This window comes from Rhinopithecus roxellana, unplaced genomic scaffold, assembly GCF_007565055.1.
Source record: "Rhinopithecus roxellana isolate Shanxi Qingling unplaced genomic scaffold, ASM756505v1 contig2312, whole genome shotgun sequence".
Lineage (NCBI taxonomy): Eukaryota > Metazoa > Chordata > Mammalia > Primates > Cercopithecidae > Rhinopithecus > Rhinopithecus roxellana.
In genome coordinates this window covers 1-20,783 of record NW_022142033.1, presented here as the reverse complement: position 1 = coordinate 20,783, position 20,783 = coordinate 1, and the positions used below count along the sequence as shown (strand labels likewise).

General features: G+C 36.6%; 1 non-coding gene across 1 annotated transcript; it reads left to right on the top strand.

Annotated features, from left to right (window-relative positions):
* Nucleotides 1-19,283: 19,283 nt before the first annotated feature.
* On the top strand, nucleotides 19,284-19,443 carry LOC115895772. The gene has a single exon (XR_004055884.1). It is a non-coding gene; the product is annotated as a U1 spliceosomal RNA (small nuclear RNA).
* The last annotated feature ends 1,340 nt before the right edge of the window (nucleotides 19,444-20,783 follow it).

The following is a 20,783-nucleotide window of genomic DNA, read 5'->3' as shown; positions in this document are numbered from 1 at the left end:
GAAGTAAAACATGCTTTAGATGTCCGAGGTTTTGGGGCATTGGCCACCTTCTCCAGTCCAGGTTGGGAACAGCTTCCTTGGCATACCTTCACCTTTTTAGTAAAATAATTACTAAAGTTTGGGTTCACAAACTAGAAGCATATGGAAAACAGATGCCAGGCTCTGAGACCATATGCTTCACATTTTGTATGAATGTAAACTCTCTTTCTTGTGACTATTGGAACAAAGTACCAAAAATTTAGTCACTTTGGACAGTAGAAATGTATTGCCTCATTTCTGAGGGCTATGGTCTAAAATCAAGGTGCCAGTGTTGCCATGCTTCCTATGCAGGTCCTAAGGTAAGGATCTGTTCACTTTCTCTCCCAGCTTCTGAAAGTTCCCTGGCTTGTGGCATTGTAACTCCAGGCTTCTTGTGTCATTTTCCCACTCTGTGCATCTCCAAATGTTCCCTTTTTCTAAATACACTAGTGATTTTCTTAGGGACCCACCCTACTCTAAAATTACCTCATCTGAAATAAACACATCTACATGTAAACTGTCTTTCCAAGTGAGGACATATTCTGTGATACAGTCACTTAGAACATCAACAAAGGAAATTTGGAGAGAATCTACTTCATCTCATAACTGAGGTGTTATTTTAAAACTGTATTTTTTAAAGAAAGAATTACGTTGGTGTAAGATTGCATTCCAAGTTGTGAATATCTTCATATTATATTCAAAGGGTTCCACCTTCTGTTCACTTTAGCCATTTGAGCCCAGGAAAAGGACACTCCCAGCTCTAGCAGAACATTTTTCCTTTTGTTGACACAGATGACTGCTCACAGTGGGGGCCAAGTATCATCTCCAACTACTCCCAGGACGTGCTGCCATGTAAACTCCATGCACTGAATAAAGGCCTCTATAGCCCATCCAATGCCATTCCAACTGTCTCTACTGCTTGCCTGGTGCTGCCTCATGCTAATTCGCAGAAACCCCAGCCCTGTCAGCTTCCTCTCAGATCTTGAGAGCTGGTGTGAATGGCATCTGCTGTCCACAGGATTCATGTGTGTGTGTTTGTGTGTGTGTATGTATCATTTATTAATTGACACTTTCTGGTCTTTGAGGTTTAGATATGAAATTTAAGAATAGAATAAATGTGAAAACAGATCTCTTGTATGTCTCTTGACGATAACAAAGCAAAATCAAACTTTTTTTTCCCCACAAGAAAACCATCTATAGAATGTACAGATTGAAATGTCAGCATTCTTCATTCCATAGGGATACGTTAATCTGTTGTTGCTCACATTGTCATTTATGACAACCATTGTCACATGTACCAGGTCATAGCTCATGCTGCTCTCGACCTCATAGATGAGAACATGTGGCTTTTGAATAACATGTACTTGAAAAGTGTGGACAAGTCCAACAAGTGGTTTGTGTCAGCATTCATTACTGCAGGGCATATTTTTACCTTTTTAGTAAAGATAATTACTAAAGTTTGGATTCACACACCAGAATATGGAAAACAGGTGTCAGGCTCTGAGACCATAGCGGCCCAATTTGTATGAATGTAAAAGTTTTCATTTATGAGGCTACTTTTGTTTTATTAGGGGAGAAATTATTTTGTTGAACAGCTGATTTTTAAACTAAGTCTCATACACACCAGAAAGTTTATCTGAGTCATATCAAGGTGATGTTACTTTATTTTGTAGTTATTTTTTCACTTACAATACTTGTGTTCTCTTTCTGATAAAACTAAGCTAATTTTAAACCCGTATTCAACTCTTACATCACAAATGCGTGGTGTGTGACTCATTTGAAGAATATTGTGTCAATTAACTGTTTGCTTTTTGCTTTTTATTTCTAAGAGAGTATTGCTTAGTTTTTTCACATACAAGATTTATTATGCTTCATGGCATAAGGTGGGAAGATGAAATAAATCACTTCTTTACTGATATTTAAGATTTACATATAAAAGTAAGGTGTGTTCTCTAATTTTTAAAATTTGATGATTGAATAAAAGGTTCAGATGGCCTTTTCTCACCAGAACTCTCTCTGTCAACTCCCTTTGCAAGCACGTCTTCACAGCCAGTTGAATAGGTATTTAGGAACACAACTTAGGACAGCTATTTGTAGAATATTGTGAAGGCAAATTGTTTTTATGTTTTACCTTTTAGTGTTCATTGTTGATTTTATAAGGGAACCCCAAAGAGAGCAAGCAAGCAGCCTATATAAGAGATAACTAATTCAAAATTTATTCTGAAATGTTTCCATCTACTTTCAAATAAATTGCTGTGCTATTAATAGAGACCATGAACTGGCAGGAATTGAGTTTTCTATGGTCAAATAGTCATTCGAGAAGAATGGTGCCACTTGTTTAATTTGGTTTCTTTACTTTTGATTTTATTATTGCTGTTAATTTGTAGTTGTTGTGATGATGTCTTGCTCTGTTGCACAAGCTGGAGTGCAACGGCAGGATCTTGGCTCATGGCAACATTTGTCTCCCGGGTTCAAGTGACTCTCCTGCCTCAGTCTCTGGAGTAGCTGGGACTACATGTTCCAACACCACTTGTGCTGAATTTTGGTATTTTCAGTAGTCGGGATTTCACCATGTTAGCCAGAGTGGTCTCCAACTCCTGACCTCAGGTGATTTTCCCACCTCTGCTTTTCCACAGCCCTGAGAGTACATGCATGAGCCTCAGAGACTGTCCCAGGTAGTACATTTTAATGTAACAATCCAAAAATAATTGTCAGAGTCAAGATTTGGTAGACAGATTTAAAACTAAGATATTCTGCATTTGGGAATGAAATGTGATAGCATATACATTCACATTAATTCATTTATAAATGTAGATATGTCATAAAAATGTATAGACAGTCTACACAGCAGTACTCAAGAACCTAAGGAAACACATGTGCAGTGCTAAATGTCGCATTTATGCTTCTGCCGGTGGCTAGGAATAGTGGTCCTGCTGATTATTTCCTTTCTGTCAGAGAGTAAACCATTGATATTCATAGATGAAAATAAGGCATAAGGCAATTTTTAGGAGTGTTGTCGAAGAAAAGCCAGGATTACAATAACATTTGTAGTCAGCCTTTTTGAAACATCAAAGGTGTCTATTTAAGACAAAGAAAAAAAATCGAGCAGATCATGAATATACACTCATATCAATGTAGGTACTTGGTCACAGCAGTGTTGCTTTACTTTTATTATATACTGGAATTCTCAGTAATGATTGTTTTGCGGTGAAGAGATGGTGGAGGAAGTCACAGAAATTTTATAAAACTTTTGGAATTGGCCTGGGCATGGTGGCTCATGCCTGCAATCTTAGCATTTTTGGAGGCTGAGATGGTACACCAAGGAGGCTGGCAATGCTCTCTTTGTTTCTACAATAAGATCTTACTGTAAAATAGGTAATGTTCATTGAAAATCAGATCCTACAACCTCTGCTAATGGTGAGCATTTGAACAATTTTGTTCCATTCTGAATTAACTTTAAGCAAGTCCTTCTAAGTTTTGTCTTGTGTCCTTGGGTGAAATAACTCTCATGATTTTTACCCCACTTATTTGATTTTTAACATAAAGATGTTTGTTCCAGATTGTGGTAGTTTAATATTCATTTTTCAAGTGCAGGCTTGGTGTGGTGGCTCACACCTATAATCCCAACACTTTGGGAGGCCGAGGTAGGTGGATCATGAGGTCTGGAGATCAAAATCATGGTGAAACCCTGTCCTACAGAAAAAGAAAAAAAGAAGAAAATTAGGCAGGCACGGTGGGAGGCATCTGTAGTCCCAGTTACTTGAGAGGCTGAGGCAGGAGAATGGCCTGAACCCGGGGTGTGGAGCTTGCAGTGAGCCAAGATTGTACCACTGCACTGCAGCCTGGGCGACAGAGTGAAATTCTGTCAAAAAAAAAAAAAAAAAAAAAAAAAAAAAAGTGCTGTCCATTGCAGCTGTTTTTGTTCTCTTTCCCCTATTGGTCACGTCCAAACTAAGACGATGTCTTAACCTGTTATACAGCACTCATATTGAAACAAATCAAATGTCAGAGCTAAGGGTGCAGAGAAAGGCAAGACTCTTCTAGAAATCTGGGAGTAATTTCAGCAAACACGTACATTTTAATACAGTTGTTCCTGCCCTCAGTGAGTATCTAATACAGAGGTTTCTGATGAAATCCTGCCAAGAGCATCAGGGTGAGTGACAGCAGGAAGACATGGCTCAGCTGTTTACAGTGGCACACTGAAAATAGCCTTTTCTCCATGCTAATGAAGGTGAGAGAACATACTGGGTGTATATTAGTAAAGTTAAGTGCCAAACTTCACATGTGACTAATTCTTTGAAGGAGCTGCAAGGAAAGTGGAGCATTAAGACAGACTTCTAATGTGGGCTGCAGAGAAAACAATTGCAGATGTGAAGGTGTGAATGAGAGCACTGAGGCACAGGTGTAGAGCTGTCAGCTGATAGATACAAGATGATCATGAGGAAAGATAAGCTGGCAAAGCTTGGATCTGGTAGGTGATGTCCCTTGCAGGCTCTCTAACATAAGAGCAATGAAATGAAATTAGTCTTAAGATCAGGCTCCCGTTAGCACATATATGTTGCACGAAGTTGGTTATCTGCTTTAGTGCTCCAAAAGTGATCCGGAAGACATGTGCATACGAAGTTTTGTCCTCCGGTTATAGCTTCAAACTTCCTAAGATACTTCCTTTGGCATGGACATACATACTCTCAATCTCTGTTTTGTCCATGCTGTACTTGCGATCTTTAACAATTCAGTCACTTCACCACTTCCCATTTATCAGTTCAGAGTTCTAGAAAACACTGATTCTCCAGATAGCACCTATCACTGGATACCACACAGATGCTTTTCTCTACTTATCTTTTTACTCCTTCACATGATATGTTTATTGTGAGAAAACTTACATGCTGGTATCATAATATAAAAGTGAAAGCTTAGGTTTGTCAAGAAACATAGTTTTTTTTTTTTTTTTGAGATAAGAAACAGTAGGAATGTTTTATCTTCAAGTAGGAAACTTTCCCCAAGGATGACAATTAACAAAACTATTTATTTGAATGGAATGGAACTGTAATTTTGTATCCTCTACTCAGCACTTTTTAGTTGATACATAAGTTATTAAATGCACATTTATCTATTTGTCAAGTTCTGTAGTTAGCCTTTTCCTGTAAACTGAGCTCTCTCTATGGAAAAACTTTGTATTCATAGCTGGATATATGACAGACTGTATGAAGCAAACTTCTGTACCACTGGGAATCACCCTTCCTTCAAACGATGGAGCATGATCTATGGTTCTCCTGTCCAGCTTGGCTCTGTAGCTGCTTCTCACTGCTTCTGCTGCCATACTCGCCACCTGCTTTGTTCTGCTACCATTTCCTATCGTATATTTGATAAAACGCTTCCAGATGAAATACTGGGTGAAACCAGGAAGAGAAATGTTTTGATGTAATTTTTTAAAACTCTGCTCCCTATATGAGAGCCACCACACTCACCCAGCATGTCCTTTGATATCCCCATCGCTCCCCAGTTGCGGGTCTCATCCACATTCAGTCCAAGCTTCAGATAGTCATCAACTGCAGAGAATATGAACATCCACAAGAGGCCACAATTTGCTTTATCAAGTCTCATCATTGCAGGAAGGGTTTTTTTGAAGCAAACACAAAAATCCTTGACAGCAAATCACTAAGCAATGTTCAGCAATAGAGAAGACAGTAAGTAAATACATGGCCTAATAAAAATGTCTTATTTACCCTCTGACAAAGTACAATCCTTCTTAGCATTTCCCTTGAGAGTGATAAATTCAGCTTGTGTCTTTGTTAAAAAGCAGTCGCTTAACTTCAACTAGGAGACTTTCCAAAAGGTTGAACAATGTCAGAGAAATATTAAGTATCCCATTAGTAGAACTGTAATTTTCTATCCTCCACACACACATTGTAACTGTTAAATCAGTTATCAAATGCAGATTTGTCTTTTCTCCAAGCTCAGGAGTTCACCTTTTTTCTTAAAGTGAACTCTGTTAATGGAAAGACTTTATTCACGGACAGCTCGAATTTAGCTGGATGTGTGACAGACTGAATGAAGAAGCAACTCTTGTACTACTTTTTGCCTAGGGCTGGGAAACGTGATCTATTTTGGTAGAAGTTCATTAATGGCAAAAGAATGACGAGTAGTTACTAGAGTAAATCTAATGATAGGTAGAATGAAAACTAAGAAAAAGGTTAAGCCATTTTGAAAAGAATAAAGAAGTAAAGTAAAAAGGAATGCATTGCAAATACATTAGATTCTAATCTTTCCTATCTAACATTGTAGCTTTAGGAAATCATTTTATTTCATGAAGAATACGATGATAATTGCATAAAAATCTGTACATATAAAAATTAGTTTCTCATTTTTCCAGGAAAAAAATTCAAGTATAAATTCTAGAGTAGTCTCATTTTAATTATAATTAAAGTGTTGGTCATCTCATTTATAAAATTTCTAATTTACATATGTAAATCAAAGAAACATTTTTAGACAACCATTACCATTTATAAATGTAAGCTTATTGCCTTTACTGAGAAAATATATTCCTCTATGAGTGGATGTGTCCCTTCTCCCACCAACTAATGACACAGCAATACACACTCATTGAATTTTATTACTAAGTAACACACTGCTACAAACAATAATTCTCTTCTCAGTGTCCGTGATTATGTGTTCATGTGTGAGTTGTTTAGAATGCATCTGCCTTATCTCTAAAACTCAAGAGCAAGATGAGCTAGGCTTGGGCTTTTGCTGAAGGTTGACCATGCCTTTGTGCATCAAGTGATCTGACATATCCTCAGATGCAAGAATTTTTGAACCCCTTCCTCAAAGGCTATGGCCGCATTTGTGGCATCTTTTGCACCTGTTACAGTGTAAGGATAGTCACCGTTCTCCCTGCATAAGCTTCACTTCTTCTATAAACACCTGCAATTCGCTAACGCCAGCCTTAGAATCCAGAATCACAAAAGGAAAGCTCTGGGGTTCTTCCACATCTGCATAATAGATGAACTCTTTCTTCCAGTTACTTAAGTTCCGGAAGCTTTGTGAATCTTTGATATTAAAAGTAAATAGACAACTGTCAGAACCTCTGTAAAATGACATCCTCAGTCTTTGGAATCACTCCTGACCTGCCGTGTGAAAAACCTTCATGGTAGCAAAATGTCCATCCCTTTCAAATCTTGTTTAAAATTCCACAACTATTGCGTGGAACAGCTGAGTATCAAACGTATGAGTTGCATGTCTGTTCATAAACGAACTCCTCCCAACCCCACCATCTCCAAAGAAAATTACTTTTAAAAATGATGAATTTCCTGCCACTGTTCATCTCAAGAACTTCAAGAACACTGAAAAATAAAAAGGTAACATAACATTCCTTTTCACCTACTTAGTCTTTTGTATGAGACTATGAATATCCGCATTTAGTTGAAATAAAACACAGTCCCAGGGAAAAAGTAATAAGACTGGATGTTTACTGAACGCATAGCTATGTGTGGGCTACTATAGTACCATTATTCTCTAAGACAACTAAAAAGGGCTCACTCTTCTCCTTTCTCACATCACAGCTGTCTGTGAAGTTGGCACTGTAGCCTAAATGTGACATCAAAGCTCTTGTTATGAACAGTGAATCTATGATAAACCCCTCTCTGCTTGTAGTAAGTCAACTACAATTGGTTAGAGATGGATAAGATACAAAAGACTGCGTGTTTCTGATACAGCAAGATTTATACTTTAGGGAGAATGTTGATGACAAATGTAATGGAAGTTAGTGTTGAGAGAGCAGGAAACTTCATAGTTGTATTTGGGCCAAAAAGAAGAGCCAGGTTTTTGCTGTGCATGTTGGTTCATGCCTGTAATCCCAGCACTTTGGGAGGCCAAGATGGTTGGATCAAGAAGTCAGGAGTTCTAGACAAACATGAAAAACATTCTGAAACCCTGTTTCTACTAAAAACACAAAAAATAGTCAGATGTGGTGGTGTGTGATTGTAAACCCAGCTACTCAGGAAGCTGAGGCAAGAGAATCCCTTGTGCCACGGAAGAGGAGATTGCAGTGAGCCCGAGACCGCACGTCTGTACTCCAGCTTGGGCTACACAGTGAGACTCCATCTCAAACCAACAAACAAGCAAATAAACAAACCAGGTTTAATCTTTTCACATCGTCCCATAGTCCTTGGAGACTTTCTTTGTTCCTATTAACTCCTTTTTCTCTAACCTTTTCTTCATGCTTTATCTCATTAAGTTGACCTACAGTGATGATATCCTTTTTCCACTTAATCGATTTGGCTATTGATAATTGTGTATGCTTCATGCAGTCTTTGTAGTGTGTGTTTTTCAGCTACGTTATGATATTTAAGTTTTTCTCTTAACTCGTTATTCCAGTTATCAATTCCCCTAACCTTTTTGGAAGTTCTTAGGTTCCTGGCATCAGGTTACAATATTCTTTTTTAGCTCAGAAGAGTTTGTTATTACCCAACTTCTGAAGCCTACTTCTGCCAATTCCTCAAACTCATTCTGTATTCAATTTTGTTCTCTTGCTGGGGGGACTTGTGGTCTTTTGGAGGAAAAGAGGCATTCTTGTTTTGGGAGTTTTCAGCTATTTTTGTCCTTTGTGCATTTTTTATACCTTTGATCTCTGATGTTGGTGACCTTTAATTAGGTGTTTGTTTTGTTTTCTGGAAATCCTTTTAGTAGATGTTGATACTATGCCTTTCTCTTATTAGTTTTCTTTCTATCAATCAGGTCCCTCAGTTGCAGGTGTGTTGGACTACGTTGGGGTCCACTTCTGACAGTTTTTGCCTGAGTACCACTATCAGAGGATAACAGAAAAGGCAAAGATTGCTTGCCTGTTCTTTCCTCTGAAAGCTTCATCCCACAGAAGCACCTGCCAGGTAGCCAGCCAGGGTACTCCTGTATGAGGTGTCGCGATCCCTGGGGGGAGGAGTCTCCCAGTCAAGAAGCATGGGATTCATGGACCCACTTGATGAGGCAGTCTGTTGGAGATCTTCAGCTCTCTTCAGAACCGCAGGCAGGAAGGGTTACGTCTGCTGAATCTGTGCCTATAGCTGCCCTTGCCAAAGGTGCTCTGATTCAGGGAGATGGGAGTTCTATGTATAAGCCCCTAACGGGCTGCTGCCATTTTTCAGAGATGCCCTGACCAGGCAGGAGGAATCTAGGGAGGCAGTCTGGCTACAGCAGCTTTGATGAGCTGCGGTGACTTCCTAGAGACTTTATTTACACTGTGAAGGGAAAGCCACCTACTCAAGCCTCAGCGTTGGTGGACACTCCGTCCCCACCAATCCCAAGCATCCCAGGTTAACTTCCGACTACTGGCTGGCAGTGATAATTTCAAGGCAGTGGATTTTAGCTTGCTGGGCTCCTTGGGCGTGACGTTCACTGAACTAGACTGCTTGGCTCCCTGGCTTCACCCCCTTTTAAGGGAGTGAACGGTGCTGATTTCTGGCATTTCAGATGCCACTGGGGCATGGAAACAAACAAACAAACACAGAAACAAACAAACAAATGAAACACTCTTCAAGCTAGGTCACTATCTGCCCAAAAAATTTTTAATTTTTATTAAAGTGTACATTTTTATGTCCACTTACAATTTTTAACTTTCTACTCTTTTTATATGCCTTGCATGAAAATTTACGTTTAGCACTTTCAATTACATGTCATAATGTAACTTTTAGGCATTTTAACTTCAATGCAAAACGTGTTAAGTTTTGTTTGTTTCTTTGTTTGCTTTTCCTGTAAATGGCAGTAACACTAAACCTTTCCCATGGGTACAAGTGAATGATATATTTACAAATTCACCTACTTAACAATTAGCACTTCCGGGACGCTGGATTTACTATAAAGATATTTTGAAGAATGTCTGATTTGTTCTAGATGACCCCAGACAATAGACAGCAATTTAGAATCCTCTTTATGGAAGAAGACAGTTATGTTGAGAAAGCCCTGTTCGTCCCCAGTGTTTCCTCTAGCTTAGTCCCATTGGTCCTTAGAGGAACTGGACAGCAGACCGGAATTTCTCCAGTTCCAGGAAATATCCGGGAAAAGGTAGATCTTACCAGATGGCTGAATTAAGGTTGTATGTTGGATATTCCAGTTGGAATTGGCAGAGAGACTGCCAGAATGGAGCTACATGATGAAGAGAGAGCAACAGAATGAGAGAGATAGAGATTGACAGAGAGAGAGAGACAGAGACAGAGAGACAGAGAGAGAGAAAGAGAGAGAGAGAGAGAGAGAGAGAGAGAGAGAGAGAGAGAGAGAGAGAGAGAGAAGAGGGAGCCCAGTGTTAGGAAGTGAATACCTAATACTGGTGGTCAGAGGTGGATTCCTGAGACTTGAGGGTTTTAGAGCCCTGACCTGAGCCTTCCAGTTCCCTTCAGGTCTGTTGTCCTTCTCACAACATTCTCTTGATGGGTTAAATGAGAGAAAAAAAGATGGGGCAGGTGGCCAGAGACTCTCAGGATCCAGGAGTTACCTTAGGATAAACTGCCATTACCCACAGCTTTCTGGTATGCAAGGGAGCTTGTGCTCCCAACACCGGTTCCAGTTTTCAGCATCAAATGTAAGGATTACGAAAAGAGGAGAGAAACCTGAAGGATGGCTTGACAGTCAACAGAGAGGTTTACTTTGAATCAAACTGAGAGTGGTGGCTGACCAGGTATAGTCAGAGCCACACTCTGTTAGTGGACTAAGAGTTTTTCCCAATTCAGTCTCAAAGAGTTTATCAAAGGTTTGGACTGCATCTTTTTCTCTTTTGTTGTGGTTATCTGACAAAGAGAGTTGTGTTTCTGTTTCTGGAGTTGCAGACATATCCTCCATGTCTGCTTCTAGATTCCCTATCTTAGTGCTCCTGAAGGCAAAGGAATGTACTTCTTATTGGTAGTCAGAAGAGAAGTGATTTCCTTGAAATTCGTGAGGCTGAAAAGAGAGCTGGAAGTTAAAGTGGCACTGTTTGTTCAGGATGAAGGTGCACCTGCTCTATCACTTTCTAGTCAGGTAGGTGCACAGCTACTAATTTTGTTTTGGTGTTTGGAGCAGTTATATACCTAGAAGTAAATTCTGTTGTCTACAAATGCAAATCAGAGAACCTGTATGACTCTATCTGATGTATTTGCCATACACAAATGTAGGCTTACATGCATTATGACCCCTGTGATTTTTAAAAATAATCTTATGGTAATTAATAATGATTACTTGGCACTCTCAAAAGAAAGATTAAATTATTTTGTGTATTGAATATTCACACTTTTAAAAGAATTCTCTAAGCTTTATATTCTTAAAATTTACTTTTCTAATGTTAAAATGCATGGTATTTTATTAAAAATAAAACTGTAACATAGAATTAAAATTACTGATATTATAAAGAACTAAATGGCTTAAATTATTCTCCTGAAGTTGTGGAAGTGTTGTTGTTGTTGTTGTTTTAATTATAGCAGCGTATAAAATCTACAGTAACATCTAACACAGCTCTTTATTTTCTCTCTCAAAAAGGAATTGTATTTAATATTTTTCTTTGTGAGATGTTTGCTCTTTATGAGAATAGAATTCTTTTTATACAAATAGAAGCTGTTTCATAATCTTGATTCTATTACACCAGTGAATGCTTATTTTTCACAGAAATATAACAACTTGAGCAAGAGTGATCAGTTACTAACAGGAGTATTGAATCTCCAGACAGGAAAAGATTCAGGGCATAGGGATTAGATTTACAGAAATATAGTTTGTTGTTTGTAATGTATGCCAGTTCAGGTAAGATATTTTCATAATTTTATATCAATGATGATTTTATTCTTAAAAACTAAATGAGGAGCACATTTTTATCAAGTTATAAAATGAAAAGTGACCTAAAGTACAATCAATATTCCATATACATATACATATACACATATTAAAATGCATTGCAAACGTGTACAACTTTAATGTATTTCATGTATTCTCAGGTTTTTGTATGCACTTGTTTCATTTTTCTGGTAATCCTTAAGAATAGATATTCTGTCTGATTGATGTTATCTTCCCCTCTCTCTCCTCTCTCTCTCTCTCTCTTCTTTTTTTTTTTTTTTTTTTTTTTTTGAGATGGAGTGGCCAGGCCGGAGTACAGGGGCAGTATGTCGACAGAATTCAAACTCTGCCTCCTGTGTTCAAGCGATTCCTCAGCCATGGCTTCCGAAGAAGCTGGGACTGTGTATATATTCATTCTTTTTTAGAGACTGGGTTTCACCATGTTGGTCAAGATGGTCTCGATCTTCTGACCCTGTGACCTGCACACTTTGGGCTCTCAAAGTGCTATGATTACAGACTTGAGTCACTGTGCCCAGCTGATGTTATCTCTTAATGTTGCTTTTTGAAATGTACTGGCTTCCAGGTCATGTCTCACACTATCTAAAAGAGAATTTCCAGAACTTGGAAACGGAATCTATATCCTTAAGGGATCCCAATTATTTGTTTTTCTTGCCAGGTTTCAAAAGGACTTTCATGAGGAACTTAGCATGTATGTATGTTTTGTTTCACTTAAATAAAGGAAAAGATAGTTAGCGATAATGTAAATAAATAGTTCACTTAAAATTTTTGGTGATGTTAGCATAAATTAAGAAATGCAATTTTCAGTAAATCTGTCTTAGGGTAGCCTGATTTTTCTTACATCAACCTATTGCACAGTAGTACTAAAGACATGGATATATTGTCAGAAACACACAACAAAAATATCTGTGTGTTTTCAGTGTTATTGATGTTGATTTTATGAGTAAAAATGAGGGCAAATTTATTACAGATGCTGTTATCCAATTAGAATATCTGCAAATCAGGTGTGAGTACAACATTTCAAAATTGCTGATTTATGGATATAGTTAAAATTTAGTTACTCGTTAATATCTCAGTGATGTTGATAAATATTAGGTCACATTTATATGAATGATCGACTGAGAAAATTAGCAGACTATCAAAACTAAGTTCTATGGTCTGACATTCCTGTAATGAAAATGTTATTTGTATTATTAATATTTACCTTCAAGTGGAATAATTGTACCCTTTACTCTTTCCTCCTCTGACCATCTCTGTGCTTTGCTTTTCTCAGCCTTGTCTCACTACATCTGAGATGCTGGGATACTTTTAATAGAGTAGGAACATATGTTACACAAACATAAATATTATATTTATTTTACATTTAAAAGGATCAAACATAGAACTCACAAAAATTGTGTTTTACAAGCTGTAACTTGAAATTTCAGCTACTTATATACAACACATGTTTGGTTTATAATATAACCTGTTTAATTTTAATTAACAAGGTTCCGTATACATTTATATATCTTAAGGCATTAGGCAGTGTGTTTAAGGGTTTAGGAGTTTTTGAATTTGAGAAAACTGAGTCAACACACTTACATACTATAATAGTACACATTGTGTACTCTTCCCTGTAAGTCCCCAAAAGTACCCAAAGATGAAACATACTAATGTTTCTGTGAAGAGAAATGAATATTCACTTTAAGGTGAAGGGTACATGAATGTAGACTTAAATAGCTTCTCTCAATTAAGTATATATTACATCAGAAACTGAGTTATCTACCAAACTTATTATAAAAAGTCTTAGTTAATTGAGCTTTTTGAATTTTAGAGAAATTATTTTGAATCTGCCTTAATTATGATTTTGAAAACACAGTACTGAATAAACAGCCCAGGTGAGATACAAAGCATCATAATAGTAAAAATGCAAAGAGTTCTCCCGTCAATTGTAGGGACTATGTGACTTAGATTTGGAGAGTAAATAGCATCTTGCAGTAGAAAACGGTTGCTTTGTTAAGTTAAAAAAAAAAAGTAGCCAGTAGTTACAGATTTAGTATTGGCGTAACTTGGCATTTTAGCAATTATGAGGGATATTCAGTGTGACTTGATAAACCATTAGAGAACCATAAATTAATAACATCTCACTGGCTATAGCATGGAAAATTTCACAATGGACCACAGTAAGAAAGTATTCAAAATTGCCTGTAGAAAAAGATGTGTGTGCTCTATGTTAGAGAAACTGGCAATGTGGAACATATGTGTTGAGAGAATTACAAGCTCTTTATAAGTTACAATAGGCAGGTATTGGTACTTGGATATTTGAGGCAGTTAAGAGATGTTGACACTGTGTCCCGGTTGTAATATGATAAGTTGAGGGAATAGTAATGCAATTTACTGATAGAAAAAAGAGAACCTATTTGAACAGATTGCATTTTAGAAGCATATGAGACACCAAATAAAAAATTGTAATGGGGAGTTGGATACACATGTCCAAAATTTGGACTCATCTAAAAGGATCCATGTGTTACTATAGATGTAATAATGACAAAAAGTCATAGAAAGGAAAGTCCTAGAATGGAAACAAAATTTTAAAGTGTTAATGTTAACAAGGTAGATAATATTAAGCTACCCCAAAACAATCCATAGCCTCTAAATAGTTGGTTTAATTGGTATGTAAGTGAGGCGTTTTGTGTGTGTGTTTTTTTTTTTTTTTTTTTTTTTTTTTTTTCTTGAGAGAGTCTTGCTCTTTCAACCAGGCTGGAGGGCAGGAGTGCAATCACAGCTCACTGAAATCTCCACCTCCTAGGTTCAAGCAATTCTGTGCATCAGCCTCCTGAGTAGCTGGGATTACCAGGGTCCATCACCATGCCTGGCCAGACTGGATTTGAGAAAAATGATAATTTTTAAAAAAACTGTGGTTATGGTAAAAACAGATCTTTAGCCTTCTTCTAGAATTCTTACTTGTGTCATCTGCAGTAAAATAAGCCTAACAATTGCACGACAATTAGTTGCCCCAAAGATGCCAGGAGACACAAAGTTTTATTTTTGTAGGATTTTAGAAACAAATCATACTATGTATCTGGAAACTCTATACACACATGCTCTCTCTCTCTCTCTCTCTCACACACACACACACACACTATTTTCACTCAATAGACATTATAATAAACTCACTGAAAACCTGATGATAAATGAAAGTTATTATAAATCTGTAGAACAAAACGATTAAAGGCAAATGACAAACTTAAATTTTAAACAACTGAAAATATTAGGTTTTAACAATTAAAATTTTCGAATTGTTCTTTGGTCCACCATCATAAATTACAAGCAGGTCAACTAATGTAAAATTGACATTAGGAGTTCTTATCAATGAGATTTAATTCATGCCATTATAAAAATAGTTTGCAGTCATACATTGTTTATTATGTAACTGCACGTATTTCCTCTAAAGTAAGGTTAAATCACATCTTAGCCATATCTCATCCAAGAAAGTGATTAAAGTTATACACGTTGGTTACTGCAAAAAATAGGAACTGTGGATTAATGTGGGTTTTATGTATGAATTTCTTATTCTCCTTATTAAGACAAGCATGTAATATTTTCTGTAATTAACATTTAGTCTATTCAATAGGCAGCATTAAACAGATATATATCAACATCTGCTCTGTACCAAGCACTGTTCGAGACAGCAGATAAAAATATAGGCAAAGATAATACTTAATCAAATTGCACATAAAAACATTTGATACTATTGATAATGTGGCAAATGACGTGATTTTCACTTTATTATAATATTTTTTCTTTTTTTTTTCCTGTGTGTTTTCTTTAAATTATACTTTAAGTTCTAGGGTACACATGTACAACATACAGGTTTGTTACATATATATATACGTGTATCGTGTTGCTGTGCTGCACCCATCAACTCATCATTTACATTAGGTGTATCTCCTAATGCTATCCCTCTCCACTCCCCAATCCCGGTGTGTGATGTTCCCCTTCCTGTGTCCAAGTGTTCTCATTGTTCAATCCCTACCTATAAGTGAGAAGAGTTGGGGTTTGGTTTTTTGTCCTTGTGATAGTTTGCAGAGAATTATGGTTTCCAGCTGCATACATGTCCCTACAAATGACATGAACTCATCCTTTTTTGTGGCTGCATAGTATTCCATGGTGTATATGTGCAACATTTTTTTAAATCCAGTCTATTCATTGGTGGACATTTGGGTTGGCTCCAAGTCTTTGCTATTATGAATAGTGCCAAAATAAGTATATGTGTGCATGTCTCTTTACAGCAACATGATTTATAATCCTTTGGGTATGCACACCCAGCAATGGGATGGCTAGGTCAAATGGTATCTCTAGTTCTAAATCCTGGAGGAATCACCACACTGTCTTCCACCGTAGTTGAACTAATTTACACTCCCACCAACAGTGTAAAAGTGTTCCTATTTCTCCATCTCCTCTCCAGCACCTGTTGTTTCCCGACTTTTTAATGATCGCCATTCTAACTGGTGTGAGATGGTATTTCATTGTTGTTTTGATTTGCATTTCTCTGATGGCCAGTGGTGATGAACATTTTTTCACGTGTCTGTGGGCTGCATAAATATCTTTTCTTGAGAATGTCTGCTCATATTGTTCATCCAATTTTTAATGTTTTTTCTTGTAAATTTGTTTGAATTCTTTGTAGGTTCTGGATATTAGCCCTTTGTCAGATGAGTAGACTGCAAAAATTTCTCCCCATTCTGTAGCTTGCCTGTTTACTTGGATGGTAGATTCTCTTGCTATATGGAAGCTCTTTAGTTTCATTAGATCTCATGTGTCAATTTTGGCTTTTGTTGACATTACTTTTGGTGTTTTGGACATGTAGTCCTTGCCTATGCCTATGTCCTGAATGGTATTGCCAGGTTTCGTCTAGGGTTTTTATGGATTTATGTCTAACATTTAAGTTTTTAATCAATCTTGAATTAATATTTGTATAAAATGTAAGGAAGGGATTTAGTTTCAGCTTTCTACATATGGCTAGCCCCTTTACCCAACAACATTTATTAAATAGAAAATCCTTGCCCCATTTCTTGTTTTTATCAGGTTTGTAAAGATCAGATGGTTGTAGATGTGTGGTATTATTTCTGAGGGCTCTGTTCTTTTCCATTGGTCTATATCTCTGTTTGGTACTAGCATCATGCTATTTTGTTACTGTAGCCTTGCAGTATAGTTTGAAGTGAGGTAGGATCATGCCTCCATCTTTGTTCTTTTGGCTTAGGATTATCTTGGCAATGTGGTCACTTTTTTGGGTTTCATATGAATTTTAAAGTGGTTTCTTCCAATTCTTTGGAGAAATTCATTGGTAGCTTGATGGGGATGGCATCGAGCTGTTTATGACAAAACCCACAGGTAATTTCGTACTAAATGGGCAAAATCTGGGAGCACTGCCTTTGAAAACCTGCACAAGACAGGGATGTCCCTCTCTCACCACTCCTATTCAACATAGCTTTGGAAGTTCTGCAAGGGCAATCAGGCAGGAGAAAGAAATAAAGGGTATTTAATTAGGAAAAGAGGAAGTCAAATTGTCCCTGTTTGCAGATGATATGATTGTGTATTTAGAAAACCCCATCGTTTCAGCCCAGAATCTCCTTAAGCTGATAAGCAACTTCAGCGAAGTCCCAGGATACAAAATCAATGTGCAAAAATCACAATCTTTCCTATACACCAATAACAAACAAACAGAGAGGCAAATCATGAGTGAACTCCCGTTCACAATTGCTTCAAAGAGAACAAAATACCTAGGAATCCAACTTACAAGGGATGTGAAGGACCTCTTTGAGGAGAACTACAAACTACAGCTCAAGGAAATAAAAGAGGACACAAACAAATGGAAGAACATTCCCTGCTCATGGATAGGGAGAATCAACATCGTGAAAATGGCCATACTGCCCAACGTAGTTTATAGATTCATTTTATTACAATTTTTAAGATAGTAAGATAATGAATTATGTACTATAATTGTTACAACAAGCTTACCCATGTTATTCTTTATCTGAAATCATTAGATTATAAAAATTACTTTTTTCAAACAAAATTCATATTATAAATGCTTCTATAGCAAAAACAAAAATCCTGGCTTCTGAATTGCAGTGTAATATGATTATATTCAGTAAGAGACGTGGTAAAGGGAGAAAAACTATTTTATCTGTCATTGTAATGAAAAAAGACAGAAGTCACTTTTGCAATTTTTAATGTTGACTCCTAAGAGGAGTAAACAGTTGGCAGTCTAAATTTGCTGCACTGCAGTCAGCACTGAAACAAAACGACTGGTCATTACCAAATCAGGAAAATTTGACTGTTGTCATTGAAAATTGCTTTACCAGTCATATGTGTTCCTGTGCTATTAGAATTTAAATCAATTTTGTACTGCCAACTTATACCGTTGTTTTATAATCATGGGATCCTTGCTTTACGTTCTAAACTGTTGTTTCTGAAAAATGAGTGAACAATAAGTTATTTTTTTTCTTAAAACAGGTAGTCTTCAAAGGATACTCTTCTTTAGTAAAATGATGAGGAGAGTTGGACATGGTGGTGCACTTCCGTAGTCCCAAGCATTTGGAAGGCAGAGGCAGGGGTATTCCTTGAATCTTGGAGTGTGAGGCCTCATTGAGATATGAGCTCGCATCATGCCACTGGAGTCCAGCCTGGACCACAGAGCATAATCCTAGGTATAGAATAAAAGACAGAACTATGAAAAGTAATATAGCATTACTGTATTTAATTCACTTGTAGTAATGCGTGGATAGTATCCTTAGACAAAACATTTTAAATTTGTAATATGCCAAGAGGTCAGATATTTGAGTCAGATTGCTAGCCACCTCCTCAACTGGCTAAATGTGTAATATTTTGCAAAGTATTTCTCCTGACTGTAATTGATTTTTTATTTGTGAAATGGATTTCCTAATGTTACCCGCTTAGGAAACTAACTCAAATATTAGTTATATTAACTCAAAAACTTGTTCTGAATGGCACATTGAGGCAGTTAAATATAAGCTACTACTAGATATTAGAAATTATTTTATCTGCTTATTTTTAAAGCTCATAGTGGACATAATAAAATTCCAGAAGACCTAGAATGGTTGTTAAATACCATAGAACACTCACAGAGTGAGTACCAAAAATAGGCATATCAGTGCATAAAATGTATGGTAGCTTTATTTAGTAGTTGTTTCATTGTTTGCCATAGTGTTTTCTCACAATTTTGTAGAAGCCTGTGTCAGAATTAAGAAATTTGTTATAAGAGAGTAAGCATGGATGACTGAAATTAACATTTTAAGCTGATACTGAAATTTTTAAAAAAATTCTATCACATTTATAGTTGTAGTTTAACTTATTGAACTATACATTGTAACAAATTTAAAATGTTTTGTCTAAATATACTATCCACTAGAATTATACTCTTCTTTCTAAGGAAAATCGAAGTCATAAAAACAAAATGGATACTTCTCTGCCAGAGGAGATGTCATGATCACCGATGGTGGCTTTCCAGGACAAGGCAGATCTATTGAACTCTGATGTGCTGACCCTGCGTTTACCCAAATGGGGAAACGCAGCTGCATATTTGTGTGGAAATGAAGGACTGTATTTGCATTTCCTGTGGAAAAATAAAAGAAAAGAAAGAAATTTGACTCCTTTAGTGAATATAGAAACTTGAAAGAAGACCATATACTGAAACAATTCAGGGTGCCTTCAGAAATTGGGTCTCCTCCAGTAGAAAACATAAGACATAAATGGCTATTTCTTAGAAAGATCAAGCAGTGCTAGGATGACAGTCACAATGCTTGAGAATTTATCTAGCTAAGGGGCTGGGGGAAACCCCAAAGGGCCGCGCAGATAAATCTGGGAGATAGAGAAGTAATTTTTAAATGTATGAGCCCACGTTTATGTATTATATTGCCCTTAAAATATTTATTTATTAAAAGGTTGGCATTGGTTTCTTGGTCTTGAAAATTCTTGTTTTCCTTTTGGAAATGATTTGTGGCGAAATGACTAGAAACTATGTAGCTAAAATAAATCAGATTTTCCCGGAATATCAATCATTTGCACGCGTTGTGAAGATGTTAAAGATGTCAGCTTTCCTGCATTTATTAAAAGCGTATTCGAAATGAAGAAAATTAAATAGAAGGTATAAGGTTACTTTTATAATCAAATTGTCAATCTTTTGAAATAGATATAATCTGCAGCCAGATGACCAAGATGCCTTAGATGAGCATAAGTCCTCTCCAACAGAAGATGCTCCATTATATCCTCTCCAACGGCTTTATGTATCAACAGGTAAAATAGTAAATAAAGTTTTATTTTATTTTCAAACTAATTTTGATCTTTACTTATATGGTATTCCATTATTATTTTTACATATTTTGTAACATATTAGCTGTGACTGCAAATTTAAAAAATTATCTATGACAGCTTTGGCAAGAGGATTAGAGGAAGAATACTTCAAGTAGGATCATGTTTTATTTTGCCCGTTTATATTTTCTTTGGAATTAAGTACTGCCTTGTCCTAGTTCATAAAAATGTTTGATATTTCAATAAGAGCATCAAGTGACTTATTTAGTCTTTCTCAAAATACACAGGCAGTAAAAATTAAAAGTTTTATGGGCTTTAATACATAGTTTACTAAAAAAAAAATACTGACCAAAAATACAAATAATAACCATTGATGAGCACTTCTAAGTTAAAACAAATATTTTTAAAAATATCCTGGGAAGATTAGCCACAACATGTGTAATGGAATTTTCTTTTTTTCTCTCTTCTTTTCTTCTCTTTTCTTTCTTTCCTTTTTCCCTCTTTCTTTCTTCTTTCCCCTTTCCTTCCTTCCTTCTTCCTTCCTTCCTTCCTTCTTCTTCCTTCCTTCTCCTCCTTCCTCTTCCTTCTTCTTCCTTTCTTTCTTCTTTCTTTCTTCTTTTCTTTCTTTCTTTCTTTCTTTCTTTCTTCTT